General features: G+C 42.9%; 1 protein-coding gene across 4 annotated transcripts in view; it reads left to right on the top strand.

Moving 5' to 3' along the window:
* Window positions 1-6,555: 6,555 nt before the first annotated feature.
* XIAP (X-linked inhibitor of apoptosis) overlaps window positions 6,556-26,004 on the top strand; it is a 52,561-nt gene continuing 33,112 nt past the window's right edge. The window contains exons 1-2 of one of the 4 annotated variants that reach the window (XM_079765081.1): window positions 6,556-6,705; window positions 6,948-7,072. The gene's annotated coding sequence lies outside the window, so the exon portion shown is untranslated. The other 3 variants (XM_079765080.1, XM_079765082.1, XM_079765079.1) reach the window with 3 other exon arrangements.

Here is a 26,004-nt window from a genome sequence, read left to right as displayed (position 1 = left end):
CACCTACTCTACCACTATCTTAGATCCTCCTGTCCCCAGTTTTCTTATTCCTGGGGTTGCAAATGATTAAATGTGATCATCTGTGAAATGCATTTAACACAGTACTAACATTAAAACACTAGTGGCCCCATGCATGAATCCATGCACATTAAAAGGAAATTAATTAGAAGAAATATTTTAATATCACTATTCGCCCTTTCTCTATAATAGAGTGTCAACCAAATTCATGATCAACAATGACAGATCGAAACACATGCGTGCAATTGGCACCAACGAGAGCTTTATATGTATCGTGCATGCACTAGTCAACTTAGCCTTTTATAGAATAAACTTGCTTAATTAGACTTGCTTTCTGATTTAGCTAAACTTTTTCCAGCCCAGTGAAGCACCCCAACTTCTCTTTCAGGTAATTGTCAGCCCTCTTCTGGGCTCCCATAGCACCCTGTGCTTGCCTCCACAAAATAAGAAGCCATTGCAGGGTTAGATCTGGCTTGAATAACTACCATATGCCAGGCACCATTCTAGATTCTGAGTCAAGTTAAAAATAAAATGAACACTTAGCTCATAGAGTTACTGAGAGGATTGTGAGCGATAAAGTGTGCCAAGCACTTAAGACAGTACAGTGTCTGGCATAGGATAAACAGTCAGTAAATACTAACTATTATCAATCTATATTTAGGGCACTTCCTAACATCATTGACATCTATGGCTTTTGGTTCAGTCTTCCTCTCTAAACACAAATCCCACTACCATTCTTGGGAATGATCCCTCCAATGCTAGCCTCTCTCTCTCCTGGACCTCAACTCCAGTAGCTTTCACCTCCACTCTACTCCAGACACGCCATGACAACATCCTGACTGGACATTGTTGTTGGAGTGCTGGATTTTTGCAGACTGAATAGATTGTGTATAACCATACGAATGGATTAGATATAGAAAGCCCAGGTGAAATTTTCCATTAGCTTGAGACAAAAGTGAGCTCTTCTGTCTCCACCCCCCCAAAAAAAAAAAAGTCTCTTCTGTATGCCTGGGTCCCTGGAAGATAAAGGCAGAGATGGGAAAGGGAGGGCTGGCTGGAGGTGCTAGTTTTGCCAGCACAAAATAAAGTCAGGCAACTTTTTTACTGCTTAAAGAGAGGAAATATAATTTCAGTCTTTCTGGCAGCAAGGAGGTAGTGAGAGTTAGCAATCAAGGCACCCAAGTAAAAGTCAGGAGAGGGAAGGGCACGTGTGCCAATACACGCTATTCAACATTAATGATCACAAAGGTTGTGCTCTGATAAGTCAAGAGTAATCCTATGCAGGTGTACACCCCTTCCTGCCAGAAGGTACATAAAACTAATGGCTCCAAGGGCAAGGTCTGGAAGTCACCCCACCTTCCTTCACTGAAAGCAACTCTGCTCTTTATTTTCTTTATTTGTGCTTTTACTTATCACTGCTTTTGTAAAAGGTGTTCTAATGCTAAAACTTTGCTGTCTTCTCAGCAGATAACTACACAGTTTACTTTCCAAAGAATCCAGTTGCCATTGAGGTGTGGTGACCACCCTCAAAATTTCTACTTATCTACATTGCATGCCCTTTGGCCTCTGAGCCTTTTTTCTGTTCAAGGCTAATGCCACTACTCAGGCTTGATCTCATTTCCTCTGAGTCTTTTTCTTAAATATATTTTTATTGATTTCAGAGAGGAGGGAGAGGGAGAGAGAGAGAGAAACATCACTAGTGAGAGAGAATCATCGATCAGCCACCTCCTGCAAGCCCCCCACTGGGGATCGAGCCTGCAACCCGGGCATGTGCCCCTGACTTGAATCGAACCTGGGACCCTTCCGTCCACAGGCCAACACTCTATCCACTGAGCCAAACCAGCCAGGGCCCTCTGAGTCTTTATGTCATGAATTTTCCTTTCTCCTATTAGGTTGACCCACAGTAAATTGCTGCTGGGGCCTTAGCCAGGTTGGCTCAGTGGATAGAGCCTCAGCCCAGTATCCTGGGTTCATTTCTGGTACCTGCTGTACCTTGGTTGCAGGCTGGATCCTGCACCCTGGGGCATGTGCAGGAAGCAACCAATTAATCTGTCTCTCTCACATCTCTCTCTCTCTCTCTCTCTCTCTCTCTCTCTCTCTCTCTCCCACTCCCCCCCTCCCTTCCACTCTCTCTAAAAATCAATGGAAAAATATCCTCGGATGAGGATTAACAAAAAAATTTTTTTTTAATATATTTTATTGATTTCTTACAGAGAGGAAGGGAGAGGCACAGAGAGTTAGAAACATCAATCAGCCGCCTCCTGCACACCCCCTACTGGGGATGTGCACACAACCAAGGTACATGCCCTTGACCGGAATCGAACCTGGGACCCTTCAGTCCACAGGCCGTCGCTCTATCCACTGAGCCAAACCAGTTAGGGCCAAAAAAATTTTTTTTAAATAAATTGCTGCTTGGAACATTTGGCAATGATGGAATATTGGTATTTTCATACGGTTCAAGCTAATATATCTCTGTTGTTCCTCTCCAGATGTTTCTTCTCAACCAAAAATAATTACCGCCCCCCCCCCCCAAAATAATAAATCCTCGTAAAGGTAAGAGTAACCTGTCCATAGATTGTGTTCTTCTAACTTTATGCCTCTATGTATTCCTACATATAAAACCTAGACACCACATCCCAAGCAGCTTTGACTCAGTGGATAGAGCGTCGGCCTGTGGACTAAAGGGTCCCAGGTTCGATTCCTGTCAAGGGCACGTACCTCAGTTGCAAGCTCTTCCCTGTACTGGGCCCTGGTCTGGCTTATGCAGGAGGCAACCAATCAATGTGTTCCTCTCACATCAATATTTCTCTCTGTCTTTCCCTCTCTCTTCCACTCTCTCTAAAAATCAATGGAAAAATATCCTCAAGTGAAAAATACTGGGCCCATAAAACCTAGACACCGCATCTCAAGTATACATGCCTTTTCTGTCCACATCTCCCAACTGACAATATACCCAACAAGTATTTACTGAGGGTCTGGCTTTTTTCTTAAATATATTTTTATTCATTTCAGAGAGGAAGGGAGAGGGAGAGAGAGAGAGAAACATCAATGATGAGAGAGAATCACCGATTGGCTGCCTCCCTCACACCCCCCGCTGATTGATGTTTCTAACTCTCTGTGCCTTGTGGGATTGAGCCCACAACCCGGGCATGTGCCCCTGACCGGAATCGAACCCGGGACCCCTCAGTCCGAAGGCTGACGCTCTATCCACTGAGCCAAACCGGCCAGGGCAGGGTCTGGCATTTTTATGTAATTTTTATTCACTCATTCAATAAATATCTTTTGAGGGCCTACACTGTGCCAGATTAAGCAGTTAGACGTTCTAAGCAGTTAGACTAGATCATTGAATAAAACAAAGATCCCAGCCCTCTTGGAGCTTATACTAGTATTCTGGCAGATGCGAGAAGGAGGAGATACAACAATAAATAAACATAACAAGCAAGAAAACCATACAGTGTTTTAGAAAATGATAGATGCCAAGAGAAGAATGACTGGGAGTGACAGAAGGAGAAGTTGTAATTTTAAATATGGTGATCATTGGCAGCCCTTGTTGAGAAGATGACAACTTAGCAAAGATTTGAAGGAGGTGAAAGAGATATCTGGAGGAAGTGTTCCTGTCAAAGTAAACAGCAAGTAAAAAGGTCCTGAAGCAGGGAAACTAGAGGAAAGAGGGGAAGGAGTAGTAGGAAATGAGGATATAAAGGCAAGAAGGGCTCTGGATCAGTGGTTGGAGCATTGGCCCACGCACTGAAGGGTCGAAGGTTCAATTCTTGATCAAGGGCATGTACCTAGGTTGCAGGTCCGATCCCCAGTCCCAATCTGGGTGCATGTGGGAGGCAACCAATTGATGTTCCTCTGTCTCTCTCCTCTCTTCCCCTCCCTCCCTTCCACTCTCTCTAAAAATCAATGGGAAAAATATCCTCAGGTGAGGATTACCAAATAAATAAATAAATAAATAAATAAAGGTAAGAACGATGCCTATTATGTAGGATCTTTGTATCCGTTATCTAATTCTAGGTAACAAATTGCCCTAAAATTTAAAACAACAATACACAGGATTTAAAAGTGGCTTGGCTGGTTGGTTCCAGCTCTGAATCTCCAGAGGTTGCAGTTATCTGAAGTCTGGGTCTGAAGAATTCTCTTCCAAGGTGGCTCACTCACATGGTTGGCAAGTTGGTGTTTGTTGTGGTTGGGGGAGAAGGAGAGGTGGAGAAGGAGAGGACCCAGTTTTTCCCTGTGTGGTCCTCTTCACATGCTGTTGGAGTATACTCATGACATGACATCTGGCTTTCCCCAGAGCAATCAATCCAAGGGAGAGCAAGGCAAAACCCACAATGCCTTTTATGACCTAGCATTTTAAGTCACATGCCATCACTTCCACTGCATTCTATTGGTTACACAGGTCAGCTCTGGTTTATTGTAGAAGAGAACTACCCAAGGGTATGAAAAGCAAGGATAAAGATTACTGAAGATAATCTTGGTGGCTGGCTATAATAGCCTTTGTAGGTGGTTATAAATCTGTGGCCTTCACTTTGAGTGAAATGGGGAGTCATTGAAGGGATTTGAGCAGATAATTGACAATGATCAATGGGATAACTCTGGCTTCTGTGTGAATAGACTGGAAAGGGGCAAGGATGTAAGCGAGGAAACTGATAAGGAAGCTTTTACAGTGCAAGAGAGAGTAAACTAGGGGCGTAGTGGTGTTGATGAGAATTGGTGATATTCTGTCTATATTTTGAAAATTGAGATGACAGTATTTGCTTATGGATTGGATATGGGATAGGAGAGAGTGCAATTAAAGACGATTCCAGCCCTAGCCAGTTTTGCTTAGTGGTTAGAGTGTTGGCCTGCAGACTGAAGGGTCATGGGTTTGATTCTGGTCAAGGGCATGTACCTTGGTTGCAGGCTTGATCCCCAGCCTCAGTCGGGGTGTGTGCAGGAGGCAACCAATCGATGTGTCTCTCTCACACCAATGTTTCTCTCTCTCTGTTTCTCCCCCTCCCTTCCACTCTCTCTAAAAATCAATGGAAAAATATCTTTGGGTGAGGATTAATTTTTAAAAAAGATGATTCCAAGGGTTTTGGAAGAATTACCAAATTGAGTAGATAGAGATCTTGCTACAAATTAACTTACAACATAGGTGAGATAAGGCATGTACACAGTAGTAACCCTGTAAGGCAGAAAGCACTGTGCTCCATAACAAAGGTACAAATTCAAGTGCCAAGTAAGATGTAAAAGTTCTATAGATGGATGGGAATGTGTATAATGCCACAGAACTCCACACTTAAAAATAGTTAAAATGGCAAATTTTATGTTATATACATTTAACCAATTCTTAAAAGATGCTAACAAAACCAAAAACAAAAATTCAACTGCCTCGAGAGTTCAAGGAGAGAGTGAACATGAAGCCAAGTAGTTTTACCATTATCCTGGAGGCCATACTGAATGTTTTAACTCAGATGGCCTTGTGCAGACTGGATTGTGAGGTACCAGTCTAGGGGTAGAGAGACTAGTTAGGAGACAGGGTATTGATCAGACAGGCCTGTAATCAAATAGAACTAGGTTTGAATCACTGTTTCAGCTCCTACACATACTAGCAGGGTGACTTTTGCAGCTACCTAACCTCTCTAAACCTCAGTATCTTCATCGGTAAAATGAGAATGATAGTTACATATTTTATAAACTTGCTGTGAGAATTAAATGAGACAAATATTTTCTTGCAATTACTATTATCATATAAGTCAAAGTGAGATTCCCAGAGCTGTGACAGTGGGAGAGGATCAGAGGTGATACTATCAAAGCAAATGCCAACGAACCAAAAATCAGTCTTTACTCCCTTCAAGTTCCCTTTTCAATGAAGGGCAGCATCATTTGAGGATGCAGGTGATACTTTAGGATCTTCCCCTTGAAATAAAACCTTCTCATTGAAAACCTCTCATCTTACTACACTAGCCTGTAGGGAGCCCAAGTTTCTGAAACAAAATTTATCTTTGGTCTGACAATCCTACAGCATATTTGAAATAAATCTAAGATAGAATCAATATTTAACGTACACAGATTTCTTGTTTCCCTTCTTTTTGTGTTCTGTGCTCTCTATTCATTTTCCACTTCATCTTCCAATCCCCTCCTGTCCTACGAATTGTCTTCCTTTCTTTTTCTTTTCATCCTTCCCTCCTTGAACACAGGTCATATTGTAATCTCAGTTCCCTCGTTTACTAGCTGAGTCCTACTGGGGGAGTTATCCTCTCTGGGCTCAATTTCCTATGTAAACTGGGTTTAATAAGAGAGTGCCTATCTCATAGAGTTGTCAAAATTACAAGGAAGTACACGTTATATGGCTACCACGGCGCCTGGTCTACAGTTAGAATTCAACACGTTCCCTCTCTTCTGTTTTTATCCTTTAATCTCTATTTTCCTATTCCTCAACCCTAGAACCCTGCAGGCAAAAACCGTGGGAAAAAAAACACCTCGAAGCTAAAAGAGGAAATGCTTGAGCTGGGGGCGGGGACTGCGCGGTGCGCACAGCGCATGCGCGCCTGCTCCCTTGGGGTCTGGTTTCCAACTTGGGGGGTGGGGGGAAGGGTTTCGTTTGTCCCAGCAGCCCCCTTCCCGCCCGGAGAAGTGGCGGGACCTCCGCGGCGCCCCGGGTGGGCTCCGCGCTCCGCGAGGGACACCCGGACCCTAGGGGTAAGTTTGAAAATGGCGAAGGGGGAAGAAGGCGGGGCTTTTTTAGGGCGGGAAGCTGGCTACCAGGCGGGGGTGGCGGGAAGGAGACTGCGGGGGCCCAGTGGCCGGGCCGGGGCGGTGAGACAGATGGACTTCGCCCGGTGCCTCTTAGACGTCCTTTGAGGCCCTCGGTAATCCTCCGTGGGTTGGGCGGTCTGGTGGGTGCTAGTGAGGGAGACGAAGGGACTTCCGTTTCCTTTTAGGCCGGGCCCGCCGCCGAGTAGAGTTGGCATTTCCAGATTGGGGCTTGGGCCCCCCCTCCTCCAGGACCCACCCCTCGGAACCGCGCCGGGCACCGCGGGTGATCCGGGCTGGCTCTCCTGGCGCGGTAGGTACAGCCTGCGCGGGTTTTCTCCTCGTTCTCCTCCCCTTTCTTTTCTCCCTCCCCTTCCCCCGCTCGGGCCCTGCATTACGGGGGAAGGCGGGAAGGCCGCCCTTGCCAGGCGAGGGTGGCCAGGCCAGGGTTCTTGGCCCAGGTTTCCGGATCTGTCGAAGGAGGGCGTGGGCGGGTGGGTGCCAACCTGAACCCCATGACCTCTAAGGTAAATCGAGTCAAGGAACTTTTTTAGTATTAAAGGGACCCTCCCATCCCCCCATCTGATGCCTGTGGCACGTTAGGAACTGGATGGAATGTGTGCGGTGAGGGCGTGTGAAACAGAAAGAATGGGAGCCAAAGAGCTTCCGGGAGAGGAAATTAGCTAGTAATTCTTTCCAATCTTTGCTGCCTTAGTCACCTCCCCAGCATATTCTGTAAGTAAAACGAAAATCAGTCTTTCAGTTTCATGATTTTAACTCCAAAATACACTTAATTCTTTTCTTTTCGGACGGAGGGGGTGTTTATTACTGAAACGAAGCCACAGCCCTCCTCCAAAAAAAAGGAAGACGTCAATCAAAGCTTTGTAAAAAAACCTATCCGATTTTAAAAATCTGCTACTTTGCTTTCAAATATAATTATATCACTAGTTCTATCACAACTATACCTTGATTGTTAATGACGCATAGAAATTTACTTTGGTAAGACCGGAGGTCGCTATAGTATTTCTTCTCTTTTTACTTAATATTTGTTTCAACCAGTTCCGGAGAACACCGTTACAGACGGCCATCTTAGAATTATAAAATTTTAGAGTTGGAAGGGATCTTAGTCCAGCCGTTTACAAAAGCTGTAACTAAGGCACAGAAAGATTTCATGGCTTGCCTAAGGGTACTCGACTACTCAAATTAGAACCCAGGTTGTCTGGCTTCTTGCTAAAAGCTCTTTCTGCGCAACTGCTCCAAGCAAGAAAATTAAATGTATTCAGTTCAACGCACATTTCTGAAGCAGATACCACTTTGATCCATACAACTCTGGTACTACTTTCAGTGTTTTTAACATGCTTATGAAGCCTGTGCTTGAGACATTTTTTTTTCATCTTTCAAGAAGTGGAAAAATTTTAGGTTAAAAAGATTTATATACATAAACATATGTAGACTTGAATATGCTTAGGTAACTAATTGAAGGATACATAAAAATATTAACAGTAGTTACTTATGGAAGATGGAGAGAGGTGGGACACTTTTTCCTTTGCACTTCACATGTGGCCTAATATACAGTTTGAATTTCTTACAATGAACAAGTATAATTAAAACAAGTTTTAAAGTTCACATAATTATATGTATATCAATATAAAAAAGTATGTATCAATGGTGTGTATACATATTTATATACATATATGTATTTATGTATCAGTGGTTTGGGGGTCTTTTTTTGTTTATTTCTTATCAGTGGGTTGTATTGTAAAATTCAGTGTGGTTTATGTCTGCCAAACTGGCAAAACATGCTTGCATTTCTTCTTTGGTTTTCTTCTACTGTTCCTAATGTAAGATGGTAAAAATTATGTTACTAGTCTTAAAATATTTTTACAAAATGTGCTAAGGTTTTTTTTGCTTTTTTTATTGGGTAACATTGGTTAATAAAATTATATGAAAACTAGAGGCCCAGTGCACTGCATGAAATTCGTGCACTTAGCTAGGGGATCCCTCAGCCTGGCCTGTGCCTTCTCGTAGTCCGGAAGCCCTCGGGCCTAAGCCGCAGTCGGACATCGTTAGTGCTGCTGCAGAGGTGGGAGAGGCTCCGCCACCACCGCTGCACTGGCCAGCATGAGCCTCGCTTCTGGCTGAGCTGTGCTCCCCCTGTGGGAGTGCACTGACCACCAGAGGGGAGCTTCTGTGTTGTGTCTTCCCCCTGGTGGTCAGTGCATGTCACAGCAACCAGTCGTTCTGCTGGTCATGCCGCTGTTCAGTCGATTTGCATATTAGCCTTTTATTATATAGGATATGCTAAGCTTTTGATTATCGAATAATGTACCAAACTAACATTCAATATATCAAATTTGACACAATGAAAAAAATATGAATGTAGAATCTTTATGAATAAGAATCATTTAAAAATTAAGACTGGAAAGGTCCCTTGTGATTAGTAGTTCAGCTCTTTTGTTTTTATGAATAGATTAATTAAGACTCAAAGAAGAAAAAGTGAATTTTCCAAGATTATATATTTGATTATTAGCAGAGCTTGGTCCTAGTCCAGTGCCCCTTGTACTATACCTGTAATTCTATTGCTTGTTAGTACATTAGATGACTCCAACTAGGCAAAGTAATGGTGACTAAAGGTTAGTCAGGCCCATTTCAGTAGATAAGAATTACTGTAATTGCCTGGCCAGTGTAGTTCAGTGGTTAAGTGTCGATCCAGGAACCAAGAGGTCACCGGTTCGATTCTGGTGAGGGCATGGACCCGGGTTGCAGGCTTGTTCTCCAGTAGGGGATGTTCAGGAGGCTGCTGGTGTCTTCCTCTCTCTCTAAAAATCAATAAAAACTTAAATATTTTTTAAAATATATTTTTATTGATTTCAGAGAGGAAGGGAGAAGGAGAGAGAGATAGAAACATCAATGATGAGAGAGTCATTGATCAGCTGCCTCCTGCACGCCCCCTACTGGGGATCGAGCACGGACTGAAGGGTCCTGGGTTCGATTCCAGTCAAGGGCACGTGCCTGGGTTGCAGGCTCGATCCCCAGTAGGGCGTGTGTAGGAGGCAGCCGATCAATGACTCTCTCATCATTGATGTTTCTATCTCCCTTTCCCTTCCTCTCTGAAATTAATTTAAAAAAACTTTAAAAATTACTGAAATTAATGTAAACATTACTTTGTTTAGTGAATCATTGTTTATATTATAAATGCTTATATATCCCCAAATATGAAATGATATATTTCACTGTTTTTGTTCGGATTTGTGTTTATGGTAGCTAGTGCTAACAGGAAAAAAAGCTTTTGTTTTCTGTAAAAAATATATATATATGTATTGAGCACCTACTATGTGCCATTCATTGTACTGTGTGGTAGAGTTCTAAAGGTGAATATGGCAACATAGATGCCTTTGTTATTTTGAGGCTGGAAGAGTATCATGAGCAGTCAATTCTTAAACTAAATCTCTGATCTAATCTAGTAATCTATACTAATAAAAGCCTAGGTGGTCCTTGCGCGACGCCCTCACGTCATCACAAGATGGCCGGCCTCGTGTCATCACAAGATGGCTGGCAGGGGGAGGGCAGTTGGGGGCGAACAGGCCAGCAGGGGAAGACAGTTGTCGGCCATCTGACCGGCAGGGGAGGGCAGTTGGGGGTCATCAGGCCAGCAGGGGAGGGCATTTGGGGGCCATCAGGCCGGCAGGGGAGGGCAGTTGGGGGCGATCGGGCTGGCAGGGAAGCAGTTAGGTGTCGATCAGGCTGGCAGGGGAGCAGTTAGGGGGTTATCAGGCTGGCAGGCAGAAGCGGTTAGGGGCAATCAGGCAGGCAGGCAGGCGAGCGGTTAGGAGCCAGCAGTCCCAGATTGTGAGAGGGATGTCTGACATCCCCCGAGGGGTCCCAGATTGGAGAGGGTGCAGGCCAGGCTGAAGGATGCCCCCTTCCCCATGCACGAATTTCATGCACTGGGCCTCTAGTCTATATAGATAAAAAGCCAGCAACCAGAAGTCTCTAACCACCAGAACAACCGGTCACTATGACACCCACTGCAGCCAGTGAACCGGCCGATTGTGGGTGGGCCTGGCGGCCAACCTCCCATGGCCCATCCCCCTGGCTGGCCCTGCCCCCGATCAGGGCAGGCTGGCTGGCCAACCTCCTGCCATCTCCTCCTCCCGACAGGCCCGGCCCCAATCCACCCCGATCGGGGCCAGGCCGGCCGGACCCCACCCGTGCACGAATTTGTACACTGGGCCTCTAGTCCTATCTAATAAAGAGGGAATATGCTAATTGACCATTGCTCCGTTACAAAGATGGCTGCACCCACAGCTGAGGTCAAGTTCCCATAAGGAGCCTTAACAAGCAATCAGCAGAGACCTGAGGCTACGCCATCCCCTGCCCCCGTGGGGCTTGACAGGAGACCTCAGGCCACATCCCCCACCCGGCAGGGCTTGACAGGGGACATCAGGCCGTGCCCCCCATCTGGCAGGGCTTGACAGTGGACCTCAGGCCACGCCCCCAACCCGGTGGGGCTTGACAGGGGACCTCAAGGTGCTCTTCTTATCCTGGTGCTGGGCTAGGGGACCTCAGGCTATTCCCCCTGCCCCAGCTCCAGGCTGGGGGACCTCAGGCCGCACCCCCACCGGGTAGGGCTTGACAGGGGACTTCAGGTCGTGCCTCCCGCCTTGGCACCAGGCCGGGGGACCTCATGCCATGCCCCCCACCCGGCGGGGCTTGACGGGGACCTCAGGCCTTGCCCCCTGCCCTGGGGCCAGGCTGGGGGACCTCAGACCGTGATCCCCTCCCCGGCACCAGGCCAGGGGACCTGAGGCCACACACCCCGCCTGGTGGGGCTTGATGGGGGACCTCAAGGTGCGCTTCCTGTCCTGGTGCTGGGCTAGGGGACCTCAGGCTGCTCCCCCCGCCCCAGCACCAGGCTGGGGGACCTCAGGCCACGACCCCCACCAGGTGGGGCTTGACAGGGGACTTCAGGCTGCACCCCCCACCCCGGCACCAGGCCGGGGGACCTCAGGCCACACCCCTTGCCCCAGCACCGGGCCGGGGGACCTGAGGCTGTGCCCCCTTCCTGGTGCCGGGCCGGGGGACCTGAGGCAGCGCCCCCCCACCTGGCGGGGCTTGACGGGGGACCTCAGGCCACGCCCCCCATCCTGGCGCCGGGCCATGGGACCTGAGGCTATGTCCCCTGCCCGGTGGGGTTTGACAAGGGTGGGACTGGCCGGGTCTGGATCTAGCCCAATAAGGGGGGGGGGGGGCGGCCAGGTCTGGGTCTCAGGTGATTTTGAGGTGCATGTGGGTGGGCGGGGACTTGACTCTGGGTCCCGTGGTGCGCCCCAGACTCTGACAGGAGGAAGGTTTTCATATACATTTTACTAATTTTCTTTCATCTCTGACACTTCTATTATAGAGAAAGGGCAAATAGCAATATTAAATTATTTCCTCTAATTAATCCCCTTTTAATGTGCACGAATTTCGTGCACCGGGACACTAGTGGTATTATAAAATGTAATCTGTAGCACTTTTTAAGGTCATTGTGTGAGTAGATTTGAGGAGACAAAAACAGTGGTAAAACAAGAAGTTGATATGGAATTGAACAAATGTTAAGATTTGTATCATGAAGGCCATGTGATACAGTGGAAAGAGCCTTGATTTGGATGCCTGTGTTCATGCCTTGGCTTTGTTTCCAGTTAGCTGTGTAATTGTGAGCAAATCACTAAATCTCAGTGCCTCCATATTTCTTTTAATTTATTCCATTTAATTCAAAACATAAAAAGTATTTTATATTATAAAGGAAATATGTTTATTATAGAAAATTTATGAAATTAAGAATAGGCCCTAACTGGTTTGGCTCAGTGGATAGAGCGTTGGTCTGTGGACTAAAGGGTCCCAGGTTTGATTCTGGTCAAGGGCACATGTCTGGATTGTGGGCTCAATCCCCCATTAGGGGGCATGCAGGAGGTAGCCAATCAATGATTCTCTCTCATCATTGGTATTTCTGTCTCTCCCTCTCCCTTCCTCTCTGAAATCAATAAAGAAATATGTTTTTAAAAAACTTGTTGGAGGTGTATGTGTATCACCTTCAACATGTATCATTACTATGTTAGAAGCTGACCTATTTAGTTTAATTTTGTAGGATGGGTATATAATAGCTTGAAGAGGGAGAAAATGGGCTTCTGAGTTTGATATTTTGGGATTATCCTAGCACAGAGGAGAGAAAATTTGTAGAAGCTCAGGAGAGTTCAATAACTTGCCCAAGATCCAAATAGCTATTAAGTTGCAGAAGTAGGATTTGAATCCAGATTCCTCTGATTCCAGTCAGTATTCAGGCTTTTCTTTCATTGCATGCTGTATTTCAAAAGATGAAGATCTCTTAAACATACTTCTTTTCTTTCTTTCTTTTTTTTTTTTTTTATCCTCACCCGAGGATGTGTTTTACTGGTTTTAGAGTGAGGGGAAGGGAGAGAGAGAAACATCGATCAGTTGCTGCCCGCATGTGCCCCCACTGGGGATCAAACCCGCAACCTAGGTATGTGCCCTGACCGGGAATCAAACCAGCAACCCTTTGGTGCACAGGAGAACGCTCCAGCAACTGAGCCACACTGGCCAGGTCTCTTAAACATATTTCTTGATGGTATTGCGTTGATCAAAATTAACCAATTTGGTAGTTTTGAGTAAATTGAGAAGCTAAGGTGAGAAATGTTGAGATAGCACTTTATGAAAATAGTTTTTAGGCTGAGATTACCAAACTAACACACCTTGAGCTGTATTGACTGACAGTGGCTGATGTAGAAAGTAGGTGCCTGGTGAAAAATTGTTGACTGAATGCTACTACTTGTTACAAAGAAATGTATTAAAGGAAAAGGGAAAATGTAAACTTCCAAGGCCCTCCAGATAATCTAAAAGAAAGGCCTTTCTATTGTTGTTGATTAGTTATTGTATCTACCATAAGAATTTGAGGCCTGCCGTGACCGGTTTGGCTCAGTGGATAGAGCGTCAGCCTGTGGACTGAAGGGTCCCGGGTTCGATTCCAGTCAAGGGCATGTACCTTGGTTGCGGGCACATCCCCAGTAGGAGGTGTGCGGGAGGCAGCTGATCGATGTTTCTCTCTCATCGATGTTTCTAACTCTCTATCCCTCTCCCTTCCTCTCTGTAAAAAATCAATAATATATATTTTTTTAAAAAAGAATTTGAGGCCAGCCCTGACCGGTGTGGCTCAGTTGGTTGAGTGTCCTATGCACCGAGAAGTTGCTAGTTGATTCCCAGTCAGGAGGCTCTATCCCAGGTAGGGGGCCTGCAGGAGGCAGCCAATCTATGTTTCGCTCTCACCTCCCCCCCTCTCTCTCTCTCTCTCTCTCTCTCTCTCTCTCTCTCTCTCTCTCCCTCTCCCTCTCCCTCTCCCTCTCCCTCTCCCTCTCCCTCTCCCCCCCCCACCCCTTTCCTTTCTCTTAAAAAAAATCAATAAAAAAATAAAAAAAAGAATTGAAGGTCAAACTTAACAGTTACATCTTTTATGCCCTGGCTGTTGTGGCTCAGCTGGTTGAGCATCATCCCATGTCCTGAGAGGTCCCCAGTTTGATTCCTGGTCAGGGCATATGCCCAGGTTGGCAGCTTTGATCCCCATTAGGGGCATGCAGTTGGCAGCTAATTGATGTTTCCCTCCCCTCTCCCTCTCTCTGCCTCTCTCCCTCTCCCCTTCTCTGTCGCTCTCAAAAATCAATAAAAACATTTTTTTAAAAAAAGAATGACATGTTTTATCGTCTCTGTGTATAACTTAATAGTAGGTTGTCCTTTGTGGGATACAAGCATATTTATGTCCATTTTGTAGGACTTGTCATGGGCTTTTATTATTTTTAATTCTGATATAGTTGTAACTCTGCTATTTGATACCTTTTGGGATTTTTTTGGTTGTTGTTAATCCTCACCTGAGGATATTCTTTGCATTGATTTTTAGAGAGAGTGGAAGGGAGAGGAAGAGACACAGAGAGAGAAACATTGATGTGAGAGAGACACATCATTGGTTGCCTCCCGCACATGCCCCAACAGGGGCCAGGGATCAAACCTGTGGCCCTTCAGTCCGCAGGCCGCCGATGCTTTCTCTACTGAGCCAAAGCAGCTAGGCCTGGAATTTGATGTTGGTGTGATTAGTACCCAATCTTTGTTAAGAATACATGTAAGTCACTTAGCATGATCTGCTTTTATAATATGTTTCCAAAGATATGGGTCATGGTGAAAAGTGTGGTGTACCTGTGTGGAGGAGGAAAAATAATTTTCCTCTACCCTTCTGAGTTCTTCTGGCTGGTTTAATAATCAAATTGACATGAGACAGATTAACAAGAGAAAATAACCAGATTTATTACCTGTGTACATATGGGGGCTCTGTGAGAATATGGGACCACAGGACAAATTGGGCAATTGAGGCTTATATGCCATTCTGGACTAAGGAGAGGGAGGCGGGGGTCTGAGACTTCAAAGGGAAAGGAGGCAATTCACAGGTAAATGGGAAAGAACAAACATATAATAAATTCTTGCCATGCCACCCAGAAACAATGGGAAGTCCCCAGACTTTCCAAGTTTCTCTCTGTCACACTTAGATTATATTATGTTAAAGTGATAGCTCATTTCCTTTAAGCAGGTTTTTCTATCTGAATTCCTTCAGGCCAATAAGGGGGAGGGTCAAAGGTTCTTTCCTCTTTTGTTTCTTTTTTTTACTATATATATATATATATATATATATATATATATATATATATATATACATACACACACACACACACACACACACATATCTTTATTGATTTCAGAGATGGAGAGAGAGATGGAAACATCAGTGATGAGCCAAAACCGGTTTGGCTCAGTGGATAGAGCGTCGGCCTGCGGACTCAAGGGTCCCAGGTTCGATTCCGGTCAAGGGCATGTACCTTGGTTGCGGGCACATCCCCAGTAGGGGGTGTGCAAGAGGCAGCTGATCGATGTTTCTAACTTTCTATTCCTCTCTGTAAAAAATCAATAAAATATATTTAAGAAAAGAAACATCAGTGATGAGAGAGAATCATTGATCGGCTGCCTCCTGCTTGATCGGGGATTGAGCCTCCAATCCGGCATGTGCCCTGATCAGGAATCAAACCATGACTTTCTGGTTCATATAGGTTGACATTTAGCCACTGAACCACCATGGCCAGGCCGTCTTTTGTTTCTTAAAAAAAATAACCAGTTTACAATAATGTTTTAAAAAGGCATATTTTGGAATGGCAAGCTCTGCTTCCCCTCTTTTCACCTGTATAGACTGGAAATAGCTTGAACTCAGATGGTTAGACATAGGGTAAACTGAGTGAAGGCTGATTTCCTAAACTGGGCAAAGGTGGTGCCACTGTGCATTCCCTGGTATATCTAAATATTTATATGTTGTTTGAACTTTTAAAAAATATTTTTTATTGATTTTTAGAGAGAGAGGGAGAGGGAGAAACATCCATGTGAGAGCAGAACATCTATCTGCTTCTTCCTGCACACTCCCTACTGGGCTTCGAGCCCGCAACCTGGGCTTCGAGCCCGCAACCTGGGCTTGTGCCCAGACAGGAATCTAACAGGCAACCTTGCGATGCATAGGATGACACTCAACAACCACACCGGCTTGCGCTATACATACATTGTTTGAACTTTTATACTTAGTATTCCTGTAATAATTTTGTTGACCTCAAAACACAGTCCTCTCAGCATATATTGCTGTGCGATTTACCTTTCTGTGGTTCCAGCTAATTTTTTAACCCTGTATGGTCAAGGAACCTAATATTTTCTGTTACCTCACTGAACTACCCCTTCTGCCAATAATTCTTTTTTTTTTTATTTAAAAAAATATATATTTTATTGATTTTTTTACAGAGAGGAAGGGAGAGGGATAGAGAGTTAGAAACATCGATCAGCTGCCTCCTGCACACCTCCTACTAGGGATGTGCCCACAACCAAGGTACATGCCCTTGACCGGAATCGAACCTGTGACCTTTCAGTCCGCAGGCCAATGCTATTCACTGAGCCAAACCAGTCAGGGCCTGCCAATAATTCTTATAGTAATTTCCTTAGACCTGTGTTGGTCATAATCACTGAGTTTGATTTTTGACTGTTATTTACTGGTTGTGTGATCTTTGATGAGTAACAACCAACCAGTCAGAAAATCAGTTTCCCCATATTTCAAATGGGAGTTATGATATGTTGTATAGGTTAAATTAGGGACCATATATGAAAACATTATAAATTGTAAAGTGCATTGCATATTTTAGCTATTATCAGATAACTAGAGGCCCAGTGCATGAAAATTTATGCACTTGGCGGTGGGGCGGGGGGGGGGGGGGGGGGGGGGGCGGGTCCCTCAGCCCAGCCTGTGCCCTCTCACAGTCTGGGACCCCTCGGGGGATGTCCGACTGACAGCTTACGGGGAGTGGGCCTAAGCCATTAGTTGGACATCCTTAGCACTGCTGCAGAGGCGGAAGAGGTTCCTGCCACCACCACTGCACTGGCCAGCCATGAGCTGGCTTCTGGCTGAGCAGCGCTCCCCCTATAGAAGCGCACTGACCACCAGGGGGCAGCTCCTGTGTTGAGCGTCTGCCCCCTGGTGGTCAGTGCGTGTCATAGCGACCGGTCGTTCCAGTCATTCTGTCCTTAGGGTCAATTTGCATATTACCCTTTTATTATTAACTAAAATATGGTAAAAATAAAATATGTTGTAAAAAAGAGGTGGGCTGTGGAATCACAAGTTCATGCTTAAATTTTGACCTTGTGTTAAATAGGATTAGAGATTTTTAGTTTAAATTCAGCATGTTTTAGTAGATTAGAGACTATATTTACATGTAGCTAAAATGATGGATAGAGGGAAATGAAAAATTGTAGATAAGTGTTTAGAACACGTGGGCACTCATTAGATATGTTGTACTGTTTTAATTTGTCCTATAGTCACTTATTGTGGCAAAGTTTACTTTGTGTCATTTTTTAAATTCAAACCCAGACAGAAGACAAACTGTTAAATGTTTGCATATGGGCAGCAGAGTAATTTCCAGATTGAAATAAATATTTTTACTGAGGAAAAAGGAAAAGATGTTGGCTTTTATCAAGAACTTATTTCAATACTTGCTTGAGATCCTAACATGATTAAGAGAATACTTAATTCTGAAAAGTATCTAGTATTACTATTTCCCATTCACCAAGTCATCCATTACACTTGTGGAACCATCTGACTTTTAAGTACTACATCCTAATCATTCTGTCAGGATAAGTTATCTGGACAAATATCAAGTAGAGTAAGCTCCAGTTCTGTGCCACTAATCAGCTGTATGGCCTTAGTCAAATCATTTAACTTCCTTATGTTTTAGTTTCCTTATCTTTAAAATGAAAGAGTTATTTCTTTTATTCTCTTCAGCACAAACATAGTTATGGTGAACAAGTTTTGCTTGTGGGTATCTATAAAATATAATGATTTTTTCAGAGTACTTGATTTGAGCTGCCCTTTTGTAAAAATTATTTTTTAAAATATACTTTTATTGATTTCAGAGAAGAAGGGAGAGAGAGAGAAACATCAGTGATGAGAGAGAATCATTGATGAGCTGCCTCCTGCACGTCCCACACTGGAGATCGAGCCCACATCCCGGGCATGTGCCCTAACTGGGAACAGAACTGTGACCTCCTGGTTCGTAGATCGATGCTCAACCATTGAGCCACGCCTGCCGGGCATGTAAAAATTATTTTATTTTATTTTTATTTTTAATATATATTTATTGATTACAGAGAGGAAGGGAGAGGGAAAGAGAAATAGAAACATCAATGATGAGAGAGAATCATTGATTGGCTGCCTCCTGCATGTCCCCCACTGGGGATCAAGCCCGCAACCTAGGCATGTGCCCTTGACGAGAATCGAACCTGGGACCCTTCAGTCCGCAGGCTGACGCTCTATCCACTGAGCCAAACCAGCTAGGGCTGTAAAAATTATTTTAGGAAAACTTTTTGCCAAATATCAGGAGAGGCTCTTTTCTTCTTACTAGGCCCCAAATTAATTATTTTTACAAGGCAGTGAGTGAACAGTTCAGAACTCCAGCAATAGACATCACTCAGAAACATTTTTCAACAAAGTCCTTTTATTTTCAATTCAAGTAACAATAAGCCTCAATCAGGTATTACCTGTGTTTCTCAGCCCTCTCTGCTGGTGATATAATGCCACCCAAGCAGTGGCCCAAAAGCCATTTGTTCATGGCCAACCACCGTAGACATGACCTAATTACTACTTTCATCTCTAAGAGTTGACTGTATCCCTCTTTTTTTTTAACCTGATGATAAATTTATAATTTCTCTTTTTTTCATCAGAGTTGCTCATCTAACAGTAATATTACAAAGTAAGAAACTGGCAAAAATTCTCAATAGGCAAAAATAAGGACCAGGAACATATCCTTCCCTCTCCTTGTTGTAAGTTATAAAATTATCTTCTGTGAATGAAAAGGCAAATTTTTGCAATGCCAGGCCCTGCTATTGATAGTTTACTGGGACAATGTTTTCACAGATGGAGGAAGCATTGTCACATGGAAAATAGCCAAATAACACCCCCAGTCTTCTCGACAGGATTGTGTAAGGGCCCTGACTAATCAAGAGCCCAACTGCTTTTTTCTTTTTTTAAATTTTCTTTATTGATTAAGGTATTACACATGTGTCCTTATCCCCCCATTGCACCCCTCACCCACCCACCCCGCTCATGCTCTCACCCCCCTGGTGTCTATATTCACTGGTTATGCTTATATGCATGCATACAAGTCCTTTGGTTGATCTCTCCCCCCTTACCCCCATACTCCCCTGCCTTCCCTCTGAGGTTTGATGGTCTGATCAATGCTTCTCTGTCTCTGGATCTGTTTTTGTTCATCAGTTTATGTTGTTCATTATATTCCACACATGCTTTTTTCTTTTCATTAGCATCTAGTATATTTGCTGGATAAAATTTCAAAAATTAAGAAAAGTACCAAGAAGAAAAAAAATTAATTTTCTCACTGACCAGAGAGAACCACAGTAGAATTTTTTAAGTCTTTTTTTTTTTTTAAAGAGGAAGGGATAGAGAGATAGAAACATCAATGAGAGAGAATCATTGATTGGCTGCCTCTCGCACACCCCCTACTGGGGGGGGATCAAGCCCGCAACCCGGGCATGTGCCCTTGGCTGGAATTGAACCTGGGACCCTTCAGTCTGCAGGCTGACACTCTATCCACTGAGCCAAACCCGCTAGGGCCACAGTAGAATTTTAATGCATAATTTAGCCTAAATATCTCTCTCTCTCTCTCTCTCTCTCTCTCTCTCTCTCTCTCTATATATATATATATATATATATATATATATATATATATATATATCTGTATTTTTATTATTGGGATTATACTGCACAATATTATTTTGTAACCAGCTTTTTGCACTTAATACAATATCACGAACATGTGTCCATGTAAGTCTTCTGCAACCTGAGTTTTTAATGGTTGCCTTTTATCCACATATCCAAGTATTGTCGCATTTGTTGGACATTAAATTTTTTTTTGTCTTTAGAAATAGCACTGTATAGAAACATCCTTATATATAAACTTTTTAAAAATGTCCCTGGTCGCAGCCGAAACCGGTTTGGCTCAGTGGATAGAGTGTCGGCCTGCGGACTCAAGGGTCCCAGGTTCGATTCCGGTCAAGGGCATGTACCTTGGTTGCGGACACATCCCCAGTAGGGGGTGTGCAAGATGCAGCTGGTCGATGTTTCTCTCTCATCAATGTTTCTAACTCTCTATCCCTCTCTCTTCCTCTCTGTAAAAAATCAATAAAATATGTTTTTGAAAAAAAATGTCCCTGGTCATTTCCTTAGAGTTAATGCTTAAAACTAGAATGGCTTGTTCAAAATGTAATGGTATATTTAAGACTTTTAGAACATATTGCCAGATTACCCTCTAGAAAAGGTATACAAATTTTTAGTTTCACCAGCAAGAGTGCCTGTTGTCCCATACCTTCTCCACAGCTGAATTTTTTAAATATATTTTTATTAATTTCACAGAGGAAGGAAGAGGGAGAGATAGAAACATCATTGATGAGAGAGAATCATTGATCAGTTTCCTCCTGCATATTCCCCCTACTGGGATTGAGCCTGCAACCCAGGCATGTGCCCTTGACCAGAATTGATCCTGGGACCCTTCAGTCCGCAGGCCGATGCTCTATCCACTGAGCCAAACCGACTAGGGCACCGCTGAGTTTTTACTGTTGGTAGTGATGGCAGTCTCTGTCAAACTGGACAAAAATAGTAGCTTCTAAAATGTTTATTTTTTAGCCCTAGCCGGTTTGGCTCAGTGGATAAAGTGTCGGCCTGCTGACCGAAGGGTCCCTGATTTGATTCCAGTCAAGGGCACGTAGCTTGGTTGCAGGCTCCTCCCTGGCCCAGGCCGTTGTTGAGGCGTGCGCACGTGGCAACTAATTGACGTGTTTCTCTCATATCGATATTTCTCTCTCTGTGTCTTAGTATTCCCCATGTGTAAGTTTGACTATTTCTATTGAGGTGTTTATCTTTTTCTTAACGGATTAAAAATGCTTTCAAGCTTTTTCTTGATTTAAAAGGAGGTGGTGATACGACACAATCCTGTTTGAGACAATTTAATATTAGTGTTAAAAAACAAATAATGACTTAAGCAGGTTTAGATAGGACATTCATGCCAACAGTTTTTTTTAAATCCTCATCAGAGGACATTTTCATTGATTTGGGTGCGGGGAGAAAAAGAGAGAGACATCAATGTGAGAGAAACATCAGTCGGTTGCCTCTTGCACGAACCCAAAACCTAGGCATGTACCCTGACCGGGAAATGAAGCTGGGACCTTTCTGTGTATGACACAACACTCCCGAGTGAGCCACACCAGCCAAGGCAACATTTTTTATAATAGTAAAAAGTTACATAGTTTTTATACAATAGTATACAGAAGTATAGTAGTGAAATATTGCTAGCTTTCTAAATGTCTAGCAATGAAGTTGCATACCTGTTCATAGAATATGTTAACATCTTGTTTTTTAAAATGCTCATACGTGCATTTATATTCATAGACCATCTCTGGAGGAATACACAAAAACTGGTAAGAGTGATTGCTTCTAGGAAGAGAACCAGAGGTTTAAGGTACACGGGTGGAATGGATATAACTTTTGTGCCTCTTGAATTGTTTGATCATGTGGGTATTATCTCTTTGAAACAATATACATCTAAAATTAATGGTCAGAAATATGGATTTGGTGAGGTTATGACACATTCATACATCCATTTAAAATAATGTTTCTAATCCAGATAAAAATGGATGTGGAAAGATGTTTATATTATTAAGTAAAAAAAGCAAGTTATAAAACACCATGTACAATAAATCCCTTTTAGAAATAATTATAATGTGCATGTGTGCATGCACACAGGAAAGGTTCTTAAAGGATAAATATTCTAAAGTGTTCACAGCCTGGGTAGTAGGATTTTTCTGACCCCTGTCTTTTAAAAAGGAAAACAGTTGTATTCAAGATTGGGTTGGTGTCCATCTTGAGGTGTTTTTTTTCTGCCTGCTCTGATTTTAGTAAAGGTTTTCATCTGAGATCTGAATAAGCATAAATAGTATTTTTTTAAAATCTTTAATGTTGAAAGTATTACATATGTCTCCCTTTTTCCCCCCATCGAACCCCTCCAGTCCACCCCTGCTCCCCACCCCACGTCCTCACCACCCCACTGTCTTTGTCCATAGGTTAAGGCATAAATAGTATTGATCTATGCCATGGATCTACATGGTTTATCTCTAGCACGAATCCAAAGACTACTGATTAATGAGCACTATAAATTATCCTAAGTTCTGAACAATTTTCAGTGAAATGAAAGGGGAATAATAGTGGTCTTAAGCTTTTTTTATGCTCTTGAGGGAATTCTTGAGCCCCAAACCTGTGTATCTTCATGCAAAACATTCTTTCGGAGGAGCACAGTTCTATAATTTGTTGAAGAATAGATGCGGAAATGCCTTACTATGTGTTTATTCTGAGGGAGCTGTTCCTGCGGAGTTAATTATTATGAATAATTTGTCAAAGATTGGAGTTCTGTACTCAAATTCACGTATTACTATGACTTTCTAAATTAAGTGTAGAACATATAATTGATATTCTTTTTGTTGGTTCTCAGTATGCCCTTTCAGGTATTTACAGAAATAGACTTCATGATCAAGCATACATTGTATACAGCAGTGTTAGTATAGGCTAAGTGCTCATTAGTGCCATTCATTTATTTGAATGGGGGCTCCAGTGGGTAAGTTTAGGGAAAGAACTTGTGATTTGATTGAATGTAACTAACCTCAAAAATGTTTTATCGGCCGAAACCAGTTTGGATCAGTGGATAGAGCGTCAGCCTGCGGACTGAAAGGTCCCAGGTTCGATTCCGGTCAGGGGCATGTACCTTGGTTGCGGGCACATCCCCGGTGGGGGGTGTGCAGGAGGCAGCTGATCGATGTTTCTCTCTCATCAATGTTTCTAACTCTCTATCCCTCTCCCTTCCTCTCTGTAAAAAATCAATAAAATATATTTTTAAAAAAATGTTTTATCGGCCATTTAACTTAAAGTTAAAAGAAAATATGCTTGCCCTAGCCAGTTTGACTCAGTGGCTAGAGCATCATCAGCCTGCGGACTGAAGGGTCCCAGGTTCAATTCCGGTCAAGGGCACATGCCCAGGTTGCAGGCTCAATCCCCAGTGGAGCATGCAGGAGGCAGCCAATCAATGATTCTCTCTCATCATTGATGTTTCTATCTCTCCCTCTCCCTTCCTCTCTGAAGTCAATAAAAATATTTAAAAGAAGAAAATATGCTTCACAATATGAATAATGTCAGTATAGTATAAATGAACAATTTGCTTAAGTGTTGAATTTTTATGTAAATGTATCATAGTATGAAAACTGAATTTGAAAAATGATATTCCATTTTTGTTTGGGGCATATCATTTTAAAAATTCAGCTTTTTTATGCTATGATACATTTACACCAATATATGTCCTAGGTACTACAACATTGCAAATCATAATGCTATTTCTAAACAGAGAACTAACTGGCTAATATTTTAAGATAATTAAAAGAGGATTTGCCCTACATTGGGTCAGGGAGAATGCTGCTTATTTGATAAGATCTCTATGCTGGGTCCAATATAGAGGAAAAAGCTACAGATAAGAAAAACTTGTAATATTTGAGCAAAGAGAGAATCTTAAGATAAGTTTTATATTATTATGGTGTGGGTTTTTTTGGTTAGCACATTAAGTTTTTATAGTGTTACTATGAAAACTTTTATGAATCCTGTATTTTTTTGAAATGTGATTTTAGTATGGGTTTTTTATCACTGAAGAATTATCCTGTTTACATGGTATGCATATATTTCCTATTTCGGTCACATTTCCAAGGCACAATGGCATATTAACAATTTTTAGTACTCAGAGTGATTTCAAGAGTCCAAGGGATGTGGTGGTTGGGATGTGGAATAATAACGGCAGTAGCCTAATAGAGGTGGTTCAACAGTTATTCTTTTTTTAAAAAAATATGTTCTTATTGATTTTCAGAGAGAGGAAGGGAGAGAGAAACATCAATGATGAGAGAGAATCATGGACCAGCTGCCTTCCACATGCCCCCTACTGGGGATCAAGCCTGCAACCCCGGGCATGTGCCCCCACCAGAAATCAAACTGCTACCTCCTGCTTCATGGGTCAATGTTCAACCGCTGAGCCACACTGGCTGGACTCAACAGTTATTCTTTTGCCTAATATTTATTAAGCACTACTATGTGCTATGCATTGCATTAGACATTGGGAATACAATTGTGATAAAAGTCCTGTCATAAAGGACCTTCATTCTAACAACATACATATACACACACACACACACACAAACATGCATACCTCCAGAAATTATTAAATCCAGTATACTTGAGTCATCAGCAAATTATGTAGAGGATACATGGGGGGCACAAAGAATAGTCATTGTCCTGGAGTTTTGAGTGGGAGAACCAGCAAAAATGTCATAGATGAGATTCTAAAAATAACTGTTTTCTGAGTTTTAAACAGATGCCTTTATTTAATTATATAATCAGATAATGTTTCAGTTAGCATGATAGTAGTACTATAGTGGTAGCTAATAGAGTTATATTTTATGCATAATTCTTTTCATATTTTTAACACTGTTATATTAGTTTCTTTGGGCTGCCATAACAAAGTACCATAAACTGAGTGGATTAAAACAACAGACATTTATTTTCTCACAGTTCTGGAGGCTAGAAGTCAAAAATCAAGATGTTGGCAGGGCCATGCTTTCTCTGAAGGCCCTGGGAAGAACCTGTTTCATTCCTTTTTCTTACTTCTGGGGTTGCCTTTGATCCTTGGTGTTCCTTGGCTTGTAGATGCATCATCACTGCAGCCCCTGCCTCCATCTTCACATGGCTGTCTCCCCTGCGTGTCTCTGTTTCTGTGTTTTTCTTCTCTTATAAGATTGTCAGTCATATTGGATGAAGGCCCACTATAATGACCTCATCATAACTTGATCACATCTCCAAATATTCTTTTTTTAAATAAAATCACATTCCGAATTGGTGGTTAGGACTTCACATCTTTTTTTTGGGGGGGGGTGGGGGACATAATTCAACCCATAACAATTACTTCATTCCCTTTGTATAGTGCCTCATCGATATAGTTACTTAAATGTTTTGTTTTGTTTTCATGATGAGAGGTTAACAAAGCCCTTGTTTGCAGAAATAATGGTATTTGTAGTTTATTAAGTGAGCCTGTAGTGATTGGAGGAATTTCTTCCAGAGATAAGAGGGTGTCTCTTTTATTCAAGAGACAAGACATACACATTTTTATATACACACATACTATAGTGCTCATGTACATTGTCGAGATCTATGAGCTTGATAGAAAAAAAAGACTAAAGGGGGAAAAAAAGACTTAAAGGTTTTGCCACTTAGTTGTTAAGAACAGTGATTTGCCGAAGCCGGTTTGGCTCAGTGGATAGAGCGTCGGCCTGCGGACTGAAGGGTCCCAGGTTCGATTCCGGTCGGGGACATGTACCTTGGTTGCGGGCACATCTCCGGTGGGGGGTGTGTAGGAGGCAGCTGATCGATGTTTCTCTCTCATCGATGTTTCTGATTCTCTGTCTCTCTCTCTTCTTCTCTGTAAAAAATAAAAAAAAAGAACAGTGATTTGCTATTCAGGAGCTATTTTGACTTTA

Source organism: Cnephaeus nilssonii (genome assembly GCF_951640355.1).
Source record: "Cnephaeus nilssonii genome assembly, chromosome: X".
Taxonomy (NCBI): Eukaryota; Metazoa; Chordata; class Mammalia; order Chiroptera; family Vespertilionidae; genus Cnephaeus; species Cnephaeus nilssonii.
Note: the sequence above shows the minus strand (reverse complement) of the source record. Positions and strands in the feature narration are given on the sequence as shown.